We start from the raw sequence: 14360 nt of genomic DNA, 5'->3' as shown, positions 1-14360 counted from the left end.
GTGCACAGTAACAGTCACATTGGGTGGTGACTAACTTTCATAGACTTGGCTCTTCTAAACAATGCAAGGATCTAAGACAACTCCAAAAGGCTCATGATGGAAAATGCTGTCCACATCCAGAGAAAGAACCATGGAGTAGGAATGTAGATCAAAGCATATTATTTGCTCTTTTTTGTTATTGTTTTGTTTCTTCTTTCTTGAGGTTCCTCCTATTGGATCTAATTCTTCTTTACAACATGACTAATGTGAAAATATTTAATATGAATGTGTATGTAGAGTCTACATTAGATTGCATGCTATCTTTTGGGAGGAAAGAGGAGGGAGAAGGAGAAAATTTTAAACTCAAAAGCCTGTGGAAGTGAATGTTGAAAACTAAAAACTAACTAAATAAATCTAAAATAAATAAATAATCACTCTCTTCTCCGTGACACTCTCTTCTCTCTCAGCTTCCAGGACACTCTTTTGTCCTGATTGTCCTTCTACCTATCTGACCTCTTCTCAGTCTCCTTTGCTGGATCTCCATCCAGGTCACCCTTTGCTGTAACCCAGAGCTCTGTCCTGGGTCCTCTTCTTTTCTTCCTCTAAACTATTTCACTTGATCATCTCATCATCTCCCATGGTCATCATCATCTCTGTGCCAATGATCCTTACCATTCTCCAGCCCTAACCTTTCTCCAGACTTCCAGTCTCGCATCTCCAACTGCTTACTGGACATCTCAAACTGGATGTCCCGAAGACATTCTTAACTCATCAAAAACTGAATTCATTATCTCCACACACATTCCCACAAATCTTCCCCTCTTCCTCACTTCCCAGATGCTATCTCTACTATACTTCCAATCATAAAGGCTTACAACCTAGGCATCCTCCTCAATTGCTCACTCTCTATTACCCTCCATGTACAATCTGTTGCCAAGTCCCATAGACTTTACCTTTGCAAGAGCTCTTCTAGAGGCTTCCTTCTCTCTTCTGACACTGAAATACCCTGACAGAAGTCCTTGTCACCTCATGCCTGCACTACTGCAACAGTCTTCTAGTCTCCCTGTCTTAAGTCTCTCCCCACTCCAAGCCATCCTCCACTCATTTGTTTATCTTTCTAAAATGGAGGCCTTACAATGTCCCACTACTGCCCTCCCATTCAATGAACTCCATTGAATAAAATATAAAATCCTTTTTGGTGTTCAGAGTCCATCATAATCTGTCATCCTCCACCCCCTCCACTTCTTCCCTGCCCCCAACACACACATTTCCAGACTTCTTATACCTTATTCACCCATTTACTCTGCGATCTAGTGACACTGGCCTCCTTTTTGTTTCTTATACAAGACATCACTGCATTTTCACTTCCTAATGCCTGAAATTCTCCCCCTCATCCTTCCTTTAAATCTAGCCTAAAATCCCACCTTCTACAAGAGGCCTTTCCTGATTTCCCCTTAATGCAAATGCCTTTCCTCTGTTTATTATCTCCAATTTATCTTGTATATATCTTCTTTGTATATAGGTGTTTGTATGTTGTTTCCCCATTAGATTGTAAACTCCTTGAGAGAGAGGGTACCATCTTTTGGCTTTATTGGTATCCCCAGGGCTTAAGCACAGTACCTGGAACACAGTAAGGGTTTAATAAATATTTACTGACTCATTCATTTGTTGAACTGAACAGCAACAAAAAATACCTCAAGATGCAAAAATTGCTAGCAAGCAACTTTTATAAGAAGGGCAAATGAAAATAAGTTGCTTTATTAAATATCACCTGAGATGAGCAAGAAAGCATCTCAAATGTAACATATGTAAAACTGAACTTAATCTCTTCTAAATTTATTCTTTCTTTAAACTTCCCAATTTTTGTTGAAGGCACCATCTTCCTAATCACCCTTATTTCCATCTCTGTCCCTCACCCCTCATATGCAATGAAGAGCTAAGTCATTTCAATTCTACTTCCACAGTACCTCTCACATCAATCCCTTTCCTTTTCATTCACATGACTACTACCCTTCTTTAGAACCTTATTATCTTTCACCTGGACTATGGCAAGAGGCTCCTAATTGAGGCCTTTCAGTATTTTCCCTTTCCAATCTATCTTCCACACAGCTGTCAAAATAATTTACTGAAAGCACAAGTCTGAATGTGTTGCTCCCCTGCTCAAGAAATTTCAGTGGCTCCCTATTGCCTCTAGAAATGCAAAACTCCTTAGCTTTGCATTTAAAGTCCTTCACTCTCTGGCTCCAGGTATTTCCAAGTTTACCATACATTACTCCCCTTAACACGCTTACCATTCCAACTAAATGGGCCTATTTGCTAGGTCCCTGTACATGACATTCCATTTCCTCACTCCATAGCCAGGCTGTCTTCCACGACTGAAATGCAATTCTTCTTCTCCCTTCTACCTCTCAGAACCTCCAACTTCCTCCAAGCTCAGTTTGTGTGCCATCTTCTGCTAGAAGCCTTTCCTCATCCTCTTAACTGCTGGTGTCCTCTGCTTCAAATTCAATTAGGTATCTCCATTTTTTTTTTTTAAATATCAGCAGGTACTCAGTAGAATGTAAATTACCTGAGGGGTGGAGGGAGAGGAGTGTTTCCATTTCTTTGACCTAGCAAAATGCTTTGTCTTTTGATCCAGACATAGCAAAATGCATTGCACCAAGAAGATTTTATAAATACTTAAAGGATTATATTAAGACGTGGATGTATTGTCCAAGCATTGCCTCAAGAAATAATTAAATAGGGATAGTTTATCATTATTGGTTTCAGAAAGTGCTGACTAGTGAAAATTTAGGGGTCTTTGCTGAGATAATTTTATGTTAACAGACAGTAAACTGTATTCTACTTCAAACCACTAATTTATTAAATAACAGCCAATTTCTTTGTGCTTCTCTTTAAAACTACTAATGCTTTTGAAAACTGTGGCTTTAAAAGTGTTTCAAAGTATTTGGGAAAATTCTAAAGAAAAACACAAAAAACCTGTCATTATTGTTAAACTATCAAAATGGCAAGTTAGGAAAGAAAAAAAATTAACTCATGATTAAAGCGCAAAAGAAATCTCAGGAGGCAATACTTCCCCTTCATGGGTAAAGAAAGTTCCGAACTTCAAAATGACAACCATCCATTCCCCCAAATGACAAAGTATTTCCCCAGTATACGCTTAAAAAAAATTTTTTTTTAAATGAAACACTTGTACACACCTGAAAACAGAAACCATGTGAAAAATATGTATCCTGTTTTCATCCTTACTCTAGCTCTGTACTACATAGATATGGTCCAGGAGTTCTCGAGTCCCTATAGAAGTCTGACAACATGGAAGCGTTTTCAGAATATTTTTAAATGTATCAAGTAAAATACAAAGGGAATCAAATATTTTAAAAAGTTATATTTCTAAAAGCAAACCAAGTTCACGGCCCATGGTTATGAACCTCAAGATGAATACAGAGTCCGCTATTAATAACTAATGGGTATCTCCTACACTTCCTATATTCATCCAACAAAATGTCAAATTATATACGAGACATTGCACTAAATGCAGAGAAAACATCCAGTCGCCTAAATTGCGGATCTTGTCCTCAGGGAGCTCTCCATCTACATGCAAGTTTGTTTAGAAGCTGGTTTTATTTTAGCTACAGACGTGCAACTAAAATCTCAGGGGCACGGGCAAATCCGACTCCGCGATCGCCCCGTGGGCGCCCGGGGAAAGGGGTCTGTCTCCGTGACGGACCCCGGGGAAAATCTCAGGAGTTTGCCGGGCTCAAGGAGCTTCCGAAGCCCTGTTGGGCCAAGTCAGGGCTGGAGGTGCTCGCTGCGGCGTTTTTACGGAGCAGGAGGCGGGGTCAGAAGGGGAAAGAGGGGCGCGAGTGTCCCCGGGATGCAGCTACGGGAGCCCGGCGGTCCGAGCACCCCGTTCCCGCAGGGAGGTCCCGGGCCTGGCCCAGCATGGGCGTCTCCCCAGGGCGGTGCCCTCCTCCTCAGGGCCGCCCGGGGCCCAAGTAGGGCAGGCCCGACAGACAGCGGCGACCCTGTGCAGGCAAGCGGGCGGCTCTCTTCCGGCCTAGCCCAGGGGCTCGGGCGTGAGGGGGCTGCGGGAGGGAAAGGCCGACCCACCTGACGCGGGGGCGGGATGGAGAGAACCCGCCTGACTGACCACAACTCGCCCGGAACTGGATCTTCTGCCTCCGCCGCTCCCCTGAAGCTGCCCGCCCCAGCGGCTCTTGCCGGTTCTTCAGCTTTCCCGATCACACAAAGAGGGATGGGCGTCGGCTACGGCCAGCGCCAAGGGACAAGCAGCTTCGCTGAGACGCGGTTGCTCCTGGGATGGAAGGGCGGAGCCTTTTGGATCTCCTGGAAGTAGCCTCAAGTAAACCACCTTACTGATGCGAGGAGGGAAAGGAGGAACTCGCCGCACTCGGGCCCCACCAAGTTTACATCCTTCCGAAAGTCAAAGGAATCTCCCCAAATTTACACAAGCTGTGAAGGCAACCCCGGCGCAAGAAGCAAGTCATTATCTAGAAAACTACAATTCCCAGGATGACGCGGAAGCCAAATGCGATGCGCGAGGGTTTCTGGGAAGTGTGGTCTTCTCTCTTACACCCTCCCCCCCCCCCCCCGGTCCTCTCGTATGCTGGGATTTGTAGTATGTAAACAGCGAGTCTGCGGAGTCATCCCTCCTTACCCTTTGCTTTCGTTGTGCTCTTAAAGAGAAATTAATCACAGCTTTCAGCACCTCTTTTCGGATGTGCCCCTGTCTTTTTTTTTTCCCCCGGAGTTTGCTATAAATAAGAGAAGCATTGTAGCTGGTCTTCCAAGCTGGAAAGACCTGAGTTCAAGTGCTGCCCCCAACCCATACTGCCTGTGTGTCCCTTGGCAAGTTACTTAACGTCATTGTTCTTGGCAATAGTTTTAGACTGGGGATCTCAACGTTTTTTGTCTTATATGCCCTTTGGCATGGGGTCTCTGGGCCCCTTCTCAGAATAATTTTTTTGCTAAGTTTTTGTTAGAGATGATTGAAAATAAAGAGGCAATTTTTCCCTCTTCCAAAGTCATGGACTCCCCGAAGTCTATCCATAGATCGGATTAGTTGCTACTTGCTAAATAGATTTGAAAAATTGTTACCAACTCATTGCTCTACGTAAAGCAAAAGTTCCTGAAATAAGCAACAGCAATAACTTTATGTAAGGTTGAGACATATCAGATGGAGGGACATCCTAGGCCAGGAAGACCTAGGGTCAAGTCCTGCTTTCCCCATATGTAGCCCATCTTATCCTGTGCAAGATGTTTAAACTTTCAGTGCTCAAAGCCATTGTCTAAGACTATAAATTGCAGAGAAGGTACCAACCTGTAATAGTACAGAGAGGTTGGTCACCTGAGAATTCCACGTACTAGTGAAATCACAAGTTCAATACCTCTCCTTAATAAGGTTGATATTCAACAAATATGCAAATTTAAGGCATATTACAAATATACTTTGTCAGAATGTTATCTAAAAGTATAAGAACTTTTTTAAAGGGAGGCTGATGCCAGACAAATCTCATCATTCTTTTTTTTGACAGGATAACTGGACTAGCACATTTTGAGACAATTTAACAATACCATGTTCAGGCACTGTGCTAAGGCCTGGAGATACAAAAACAAAACACGAAGACAAAAGGCTGTCTCTGCCTGCAAGGAGCTCATAATCTAATGGAGAAAACAACATGCAAACAAATATAGACCAAGCAAACTATACAAGCTAAATAGGAAATAATTAGCAGAGTGAAGGCACTAGAATTAAGAGAGAGTAGAAAAGGTTATTGCAAAAGACAGGATTTTAGTTGGGATTTAAAGAAAGCCAGGGAAGTCACTAAGCATTGATGAGGAGGGAGAGCATTCCAGGCATGAGGAAAAACCAGAGAAAATGCCCAGAGCTGAGAGATGGAATCTCTTGCTTGTGGAACAATCAGAAGTCTGGTGTTACTGGGTCAAAGAATAAATGGTAGGGGGTAAGGTAGAAGAAGACTAGAAGAGTGGAAGTGAGGTTGTGGAGGGCTTTGAATTCCAGGCAGAGGGTTTTATATTTGATGCTGGAGGCAATAAGGAGCCTTAGAAGTTTATTGAGTAGGGATGACATGGTTGGATCTATACTTTAGGAAAATCACTTTAGTGGCTGAATAGAAGATTGATTGGAGTGGGGAGAGACTGAGGCAGACAGATCCACCAGCAAGCTATTGTAATAATAAATTTATAATATAATTTATAATAGAGGGGTGGCAGGGTCAGAGGAGAGAAGGGGGCATATTTGAAAGATGTTGCAAAAGTGAAATTGACAGGCCTTGGCAACATATTAGATATGGAGGGTGAGAGATAATGAGTAATCCAGGGTGGCTTCTAGGTTGTGAGCCTGAGGGACTGGAAACATGGTTTTGCCTTCTACAGTATTGGGGAAGATGGGAGTGGGGAGATTTTAAGTGAAAAAATAACAAATTCTGTTTCGGACATGTTGAGTTTAAGATGCCTCTTTGTTGTTGAGTTGTTTTTCAGTCATGTCCGACTCTTCATGACCCCATTTGGGGTTTTCTTGGGAAGGATAGTGGAAGTGATTTCCATTGCCTTCTCCAGCTCATTTTACAGATGAGGAAACTGAGGCAGACTGGGTTAAATGACTTGCCCAGGGTCACAAAACTAGTAAGTGTCTGAGGTCAGATTTGAACTCAGAAAGTTGAGTCTTCTTAACTCCAGGCCCAGCACTCTATCCACTTCACCATCTGGCTGCCCTATTAACTGTCTACTGGACATCTAATTTGAGAAGTCTGAAAGGCAGTTGGAGATGGGAGATGGGAGGTCAGCAGAGAGACTGGGGCAGGAAAGGTAGATTTGAGAATCATCAGCAAAGTGATGGTCATTAAGTCCATGGGAGCTGATGAGATCACCAAGTGAAGTAGCCTAGAGGGAAAAGAGAAGAGGGCCCAGGACAAACCCTGAGGGACACCTGTGGTAAGAGGGCATGATCTGGTTGAGGATCCTGCAGAGAAGGATCCATCAGATAGGTAGTGATGTGTCACTATCTCTGGGACCTTGGCCAAGTCACTTAACATTTCTAAGCTTCGGTTCCCACACCTATAAAATGAGGATGGTAATAATATTTGCCAACTACTACCAGCTTGTTCTACCTCTTGGAGTTGCAAAAATAAAGTGAGGTAGTATATGTAATGTGAGCTAGTGATTAAGTGGGAGCTAATGAGTGATTAGTCTAAGTTGCTAATGCGTACATCTTTTTTTTTTTTTTGGTCTTTATTAATTTGTTTACTTTTAGTTTACAAGATTCATTACCACAATTCCTTGAGTTTCAGATATTCTCTCCCTCCCCACCCCACCCCCCACCATGGCGGCATACAATCAAGTATAGGATCTGCAAATACTTTAACATTAGGCATTAGTCAGGTTATAAAAAAGGATTATAACAGATGGAATGAAGAATGGGAAAGAGGAAACAAAACCAAACAAGAAAACAAAAAAGGGCAGGTAGTTTGCTTCAATCTGGGTTCAATCAAAGTTCTTTCTCTGAATGTAAACATCTCTCTCCATCATGAGTCTTTTGGGTTTGACTTATGTCTCTGGATTGCTGAGAAGAGTCCAGTTTATCAATGTTGGTCGTCACACAAACGTTGTGTCTGTAATTGTGTACAAATTCCTCTTGGCTCTACTCTTCTCACTCAGCATCAGTTTGTATAAGCCTCTCCAGGTAAATATGAAGTCCATCTGCTCCTCATTTCTTATTGCAAAATAGCATTCCATAACATGCATATACCACAACTTGTTCAGCCATTCCCCAATCGATGGGCACCCCCTTAATTACCAATTCTTTGCTACCACAAAAAAGAGCTATTATAAATATTTTTTGTACATATGGGTCTTTTTCCCACTTCTATGATCTCTTTGGGATACAACCCCAGAAGTGGTATTGCTGGGTCAAAGGGTATGAAATTATTTATAGCCCTTTGGGCATAATTCCAGATTGCTTTCCAGAATGGTTAGATCAGTTCACAACTCCACCAGCAATGCATTAGTGTTCCAATTTGTCCACATCTTCTCCAGCATTTGTCATTTTCTTGTTTTGTCATCTTAGCCAATCTGACTGGTGAGATGTGGTACCTCAGAAGTGTTTTGATTTGCATTTCTCTAATCAATAGTGATTTAAAGCATTTCTTCATGTGCTTATAGATATCTTTAATTTTTTCCTCTGAAAACTGCCTGTTCATATCCTTTGACCATTTATCAATTAATACATTTTTAATAGTATTTTATTTTCCCCCAGTTACATGTGCAGACAATTAACATTCATTTAAAAAATTTTTGAAAAAAATTTCGATTTCCATATTTCCTCTCTTCCTCCCTCGCCTCCCCAAATTGATATAGGTTACACGTGTTCAATCATGCAAAACACATTACCATATTAGGATTAAAAAAATACAGAAAGTGAAAAATAGTATACTTTGATCTACATTCAGATTCCATCAGTTCTTTCTCTGGAGGTAGATACATTTTTCATCCTAGTCTTTGAAATTGTCTTGGATCATTGTATTGCTGAGAATAAGTCATTTACAGTGGTTCATAGTACAATCATGCTGTGTATAATGTTCTCCTAGTTCTGCTCACTTCACTTTTCATCAATTCATGTATGTCTTTCCAGGTTTTTCTGAAATCATTCTATTCATCATTTCTTTTTTTTTTCTTTTTGGAGAGGGGAAGACAGGGCAGTTGGGGTTGTGACTTGCCCAAGTTCACACAACTAGTGTTAAGTGTCTGAAGCCAGATTTGTACTCAGATCCTCCTGACTCCAGGACCAGTGCTCAATTCACTGTGCCACCTAGCTGCCCCTATTCATCATTTCTTATAGCGCAGTAATATTCCATTACAATTATGTGCCACAACTTGTTCAGCTGTTCCCTAATTGCTGGACAGCTTTTCAATTTCCAATTCTTTGCTACCACAAAAAGAGCTACTATAAATATTTTTATACAAATAGTTCCTCCCCCCTCCTTTTAAATATCTTTGGGATACAGACCTAATAAGAACATCTTTGAAATGATCTCCCTTGTGGTCTAGCCTGAGTGACTGGGATCACAGACACAGAGGTGGAAAGAACCATAAACATCACTTAGTTCAAGCTCCTCCTTTTATAAATGAGAAAGCTGAGGCATAAAGAGATTATGTGAATCACCCAAAGTCACCCAAGTAGTCAATGGGAGAGTGGGACTCAAATCCCAGAACTCTGACCCTGAATCTAGTGACCTTGCCATTACACAAGAAACATCTGTCTACCTCACTTTGGACTAAATCAATCAATAAATATTTAATAAGCATCTACTGTGTTCCAGGCACTGTGCTAAATGCACAGTCTTCAAGAGTCAGGAGAGACTTCAGTTTGACTCCAACTTTGGACACTTACTAGCTATGTGACAAAGTCACTTAAACCTATGAAAGCCAAAATTTCCTCATCTATTAAAAAATGAGGAAAAGAATACCAATGACCACTTGCCTTACAGAATTGTTGTGTGGATAAAATGAATTAATGTACATAAAGTGCTTTGCAAAACTTAAGGTATTAAATGTTATAATTGAAGGAGATAGTGTGACATGATAGAAAGAACTTGGAATCAAGAGACCTGGGTTTGAATCCAGCCTTGAACACAGACTAGTTGTGTGACCAGGGGTGAGTCATTTAATGTTTCAGAACCTTAGTTTCTTCCTCTGTAAAATGGAGATAATAAACTTTTAAGTACTATATGAATGTGAGTTTATTAGCTATATGGTATTCAATTGAACCTTTATGAAGCACCAATTATGTTCAAGGCACTGTGCTAGGTACTGGGAATACAAACATAAAACAAATCAGTTCCTGCCCTCAAGGAGCTTACATTCTATTGGGGAATATGATATGACTCTATATCCTGGGTGTCCATTGTGAGGCCTACTGGACAGTAGAGTTAGTCAACAAACATTTATTAAACACATTTTATGTTCTAGGCACTGGGTATAGAAAGAAAGGCAAAAACACGGTCCTTGCCAGTTCATCTGACCCCAGAGTATAGCTTCTCCAACATTTTCAGCAAAAATACTTAGCTAATTAGCTAGGGCATATGAAATAGTAGGCCATAGCATCTAATCCACCTGCCTGCTCATTGCTACTGTGGTGTAACTGCCACCAGGAATCCAGCTAGCAGACTTAGATCAATTGGTAATTGTAATTGAAAATGACTAATTAATTACTTGATTAAATGCAATGCCCTCATGTTAATTTCTGATTATAAGATTTCTTACTGAAATAAACTTAGATACCCCTTCTCTAAATACAATTACTGGGTCAATTATAATAAATAAGTGCTAAAATTTTGTGGGACAAAGTTTAAGTATTATGGAATGTCAAAAAAGGGAGAGAATTTTAAAAAGGAAATGCTCCTTAGACATTATTACTAATACCTCTGCATACAACTACATTGGGGAAAGGCCATACAAATACATACTCCTGGTTGTTAGTATTCCAGTCTCTAGGATCATCATTCCTTCTAAATTTTCCAAGGCATGGTAAAGAAGAATCTTAAGTATGGATTTTTAAAATGGTTCCTTACCCCTTCCTTCTGTGATACTTTAATCCCAGAAAAGGGCAACAGAGGACTGTGGAAATGCATGTGGTTAAAGTTGTTAGAACAATTCATTTCATTTTATTTACCTGCAATTCATATCTTGTTGATTCAATGTACAAGATTATGGGGGGGAAATATAAATTCCTATTCTGAGCCAAGAGGTTTGGCTCTAAAATGGAAAAAACCCCGTGACAGTGGTATTGAATCATGAAGCCATCTGGTAATTATATTCTCAGCATTCCTCTCCTGCTTCCATTTATAAATCCACAAGCTTTAGAGATGGATAGAATCTTGGAGATCTCTTGTCTAACCCTCTATTTTACAGATGAAAAAAACTGAGGCCCAGGGGTGGCTAGGTGGTGCAGAGCACCAGACCTGGAATCAGGAGGACCTGAGTTCAAATCTGACTTCAGACACTTAACACTTAACTTGGGCAAGTCAATTAACCCCAATTGCCCTGCCCTCCAAAAAGAAACACACACACACACACACACACACACACACACACACACACACACACATACACACACACACACACACACACACACACACACACACCCTAAAACTGTGGCCCAGAAAAAGGGAAATGACCTGCTTAATATATTTACTGAGTTATAATAAGTAGAAGAACTGGGATTTGAACTCAAGCCTTCTGATCCAAAATTCAGGGCTTTTTCCACTGTACCACATTACATGCTGTATTTTACTACAGAATCATCACATCCTGTTTTTTTAGTCCAAAAATTGGTTTATAACCTTTCATCACATAATCTTCACGTGGTATACTTTTGTCCTCATGTTGCTTAAAAGGTAAACAGAAAAGCAATGTATTCACCATTGATATATGGATACATGTTTATCTCTTGTGCTTTGTGAACCTAGAATTCTCAGCACACATGTGCTATCAGTATTCCATTTTAATGTATATTCACGAGTATTCAGCACATTCTAATCTTGTATCAGACAGTAATAAATGATTTTTAAGAAATACTGGCACAATTTTAAAGCTTCATATAATGGTCCCACCCCCATTTGGGGGGCAAAAATGAGTGTAAATCTGTGATGATTATATGGTAAAATATGGTATCTTGCTATATATTAAAATGAAAGGCTCCAGGTTCTCCCAACCTCTTGTCAGCTTAGACCTGGACTTCACATAAATAATTCCTGGATTAGATTTTTTTTTAAGTGTTAGGTATATCTGAGACCTTACTTCTCATATCTGGGCATATGAAAATCACAATATTCTATACCTGGGAAAAGGGGTGTGCTCATTTCTTACACTTTATATCTCCAATATGATCAGGAAAAGAGGCAGACTGCTTACATAACAAAAGTGAAGAAAAAATATGTTGGAGGGTCACAAAACAGTAAAAGAACCAAAAGAAGACCTCTAGCTCACTGGGTAGACCCTTAGTGAAAGATTTATGGAAGGATATGAGCAAGAATCCCATAGGATGAAAAAGTATTCAGAGAGATTTCAATCTGCTTAAAGAGATCATAGCTCCAGTAAAGTATCAAATAAGTAAATCATACCTGTTTTATTTTTTAAAATCCAACTTTTATTACATCTTTAGAAAATGAAATATATCTAGTGCTTTCTCTTTATGGAAACACTGGCATGTATGCAGTAGTGGGCTGATAAATGTTTAACATCCAACTTTCTGAGAAAAAGAATGTATGCCTGACACACTTTTAAGTTTAATCTCCATTATTAACATTTTTCTCCATTACTTTCTTAAGTCTAGACACTCAATAAAACAATAAATCAAGCCCTGATTTGTAGCATTTGCTAATTTCCAAAGTGTAGCTGCTCACCCAGAAAATTTAACAATTGGCTCTCAAGGGCCGGTTGGAGCTGGCTCCAGCATGCCTCTGCCTGTAGGTGCAGTTTCTGCCAACTTTGAGAACTATTTTAACTTTCCCATTTCGCATCCTTAGTCAGGGAAACTCCTCAAAGAACACTGTGCACTCGATGGAGTATATGTGAGCTGACCAGCAAATCTCCTCTCATAATCTAGCAGGATTATTTTTCTCTTATCCTTATTATTGTTCTGGTCTGTATTTTTTCCCTTTGGAGTGTTTACTGTACTGTTAACTTAATATAGGTTTTTTTTTTCATTATTTCCTCTACTTGTCTTGATGCACGTATTTTCTCTCTTAGTGTCAAAATAAGGTGATGGTGAATTATGAGCCCCTTCTGAGCTCAGCATACTTTTGTAATCTTGTAACCTTTGGCATGAAACACATATACTAGTGAATGATGGAGCACTTAAGAGTGATTCACCACTGAGCATTACAGAAAATAGGCTGACGAGTTCAAAAATTCAAGGCAAGTTCCTTCTACTCAGCATGGTGTATATACTGTGCTATCACTTTTTTCCCCCTATTATGTGGTTAAGAAGAGAGGAGATAATGATGGTTTCTTAAAGTTACCTATAATGCACTCAAAACTCTGTTAGGTGTAATAGTTTTAAAAGGTAGAATGAAAACACAGCTAGGAGATCAACACAAAAAGAATCATTTTCAGATATAGCTAGTGGGGTATGTTCTCTTCTGGATACATACATGGAGTTCCCATTAACTATAATGGGAATTATATGTGTGCATCAAGGGAGCATGTCCATTCCCCCCTCCTTCTCCCAAAGGTGTTATGGAAAAATTCTGTTTCTTCCCCAGATCTTCCCCTATTGATTTTATTCACCTGTTGAGCTATACTTGGAGAGTAAGACCATGGCAAGATAGTGTGCCATTTTAAAAGTTATCCTTTTTGTGTTTCTCCATTTTAGCTTTCTGATGAGAAGTACAGATTAGTGAGTGAGTAAAATATAGGACAAAATGGCACAAAGTCTAAATAGGACCCTGAATGATCCATTTTCAGTTTGGAGGCATCAAAACTATAATGTTTCTCTTGGGCAAATATCACAGTTGAGATTTCAAAATTAGTATAGAAATGAATTGATAGATACATAGAAAAATAACCAGTACTGCTGTACATAGTGTGGAAAGTTGGATATCCAAGGGTCTTTCCAATCATTCACTGAACAACATTTGAAGCCATCAATCTTGGTTATTTGCAAGGGGTCATTTTTAAAAATGAAGGATGTGTGACCATATGTGTGTTGGTGAGAGGTGAGGGATGAAACAGGCCAGTCCAATTTGTTTTGAAAAGAGAAGAGGGAGGAGATACATGTAGTAAGCACTTACTATATGCCAGGCACTGTACTAATTTTGGTATTATTGAGTAATTTTCAGTCATTCTTCATGACCCCATTGGAGGTTTTCTTGGCAGAGATACTAAAGTACTTTGCCATTTCTTTCCCTGCCTCATTTTACAGATGAGGAAACTGAGGCAAACAGGGTTAAGTGACTTGCCCTGAGTCACACAGCTAGCATCTGAGGCCAAATTTGAACTCTGGTCTTCCTGACTCTAGGCCCAGCACTCAATCCACTGTGCTACCTAGCTGCCCACTGTGCTAAATGCTTTATAAATATTTCCTTTGATCCTCACAACAACTGGGGGGAATTAAGTATTATTGTTATCCCCATTTTCCTCAGATGAGGAAACTGAAGCAAATAAATATTAAGTAAGTTGATCAGTCACACAGCTATTAAGTGTCTGAGCCTGCATTTGAATTCAGATCTTCCTGATTTCAAGGTTACACTCTGCTACCTAATGCCCAAGTAGTAAAGGAAAGGAAGTGGGCACATTATTATACTGCATTTTATAGGTGAATTAGGCAAAAAACTTGTAGC

At 40.0% G+C, this 14360-nt stretch overlaps 1 protein-coding gene across 3 annotated transcripts in view; it reads right to left on the bottom strand.

Annotated features, from left to right (window-relative positions):
- Positions 1 to 4488, bottom strand: part of DYNC1I2 (dynein cytoplasmic 1 intermediate chain 2) — a 68779-nt gene extending 64291 nt beyond the window's left edge. For 2 of the 3 annotated variants that reach the window (XM_069080079.1, XM_069080080.1), the window contains exon 1: positions 4090 to 4488. The gene's annotated coding sequence lies outside the window, so the exon portion shown is untranslated. The remainder of the gene's footprint in view (positions 1 to 4089) is intronic. The other variant, XM_069080078.1, reaches the window with a different exon arrangement.
- Between the last annotated feature and the right edge of the window lie 9872 nt (positions 4489 to 14360).

The sequence above is a fragment of the Petaurus breviceps genome, unplaced genomic scaffold (assembly GCF_028583685.1).
Source record: "Petaurus breviceps papuanus isolate PSGF00001 unplaced genomic scaffold, PetGlider_PUasm1.0 91133, whole genome shotgun sequence".
Taxonomy (NCBI): Eukaryota; Metazoa; Chordata; class Mammalia; order Diprotodontia; family Petauridae; genus Petaurus; species Petaurus breviceps.
This window is presented reverse-complemented; position numbering and strand designations above follow the sequence as displayed.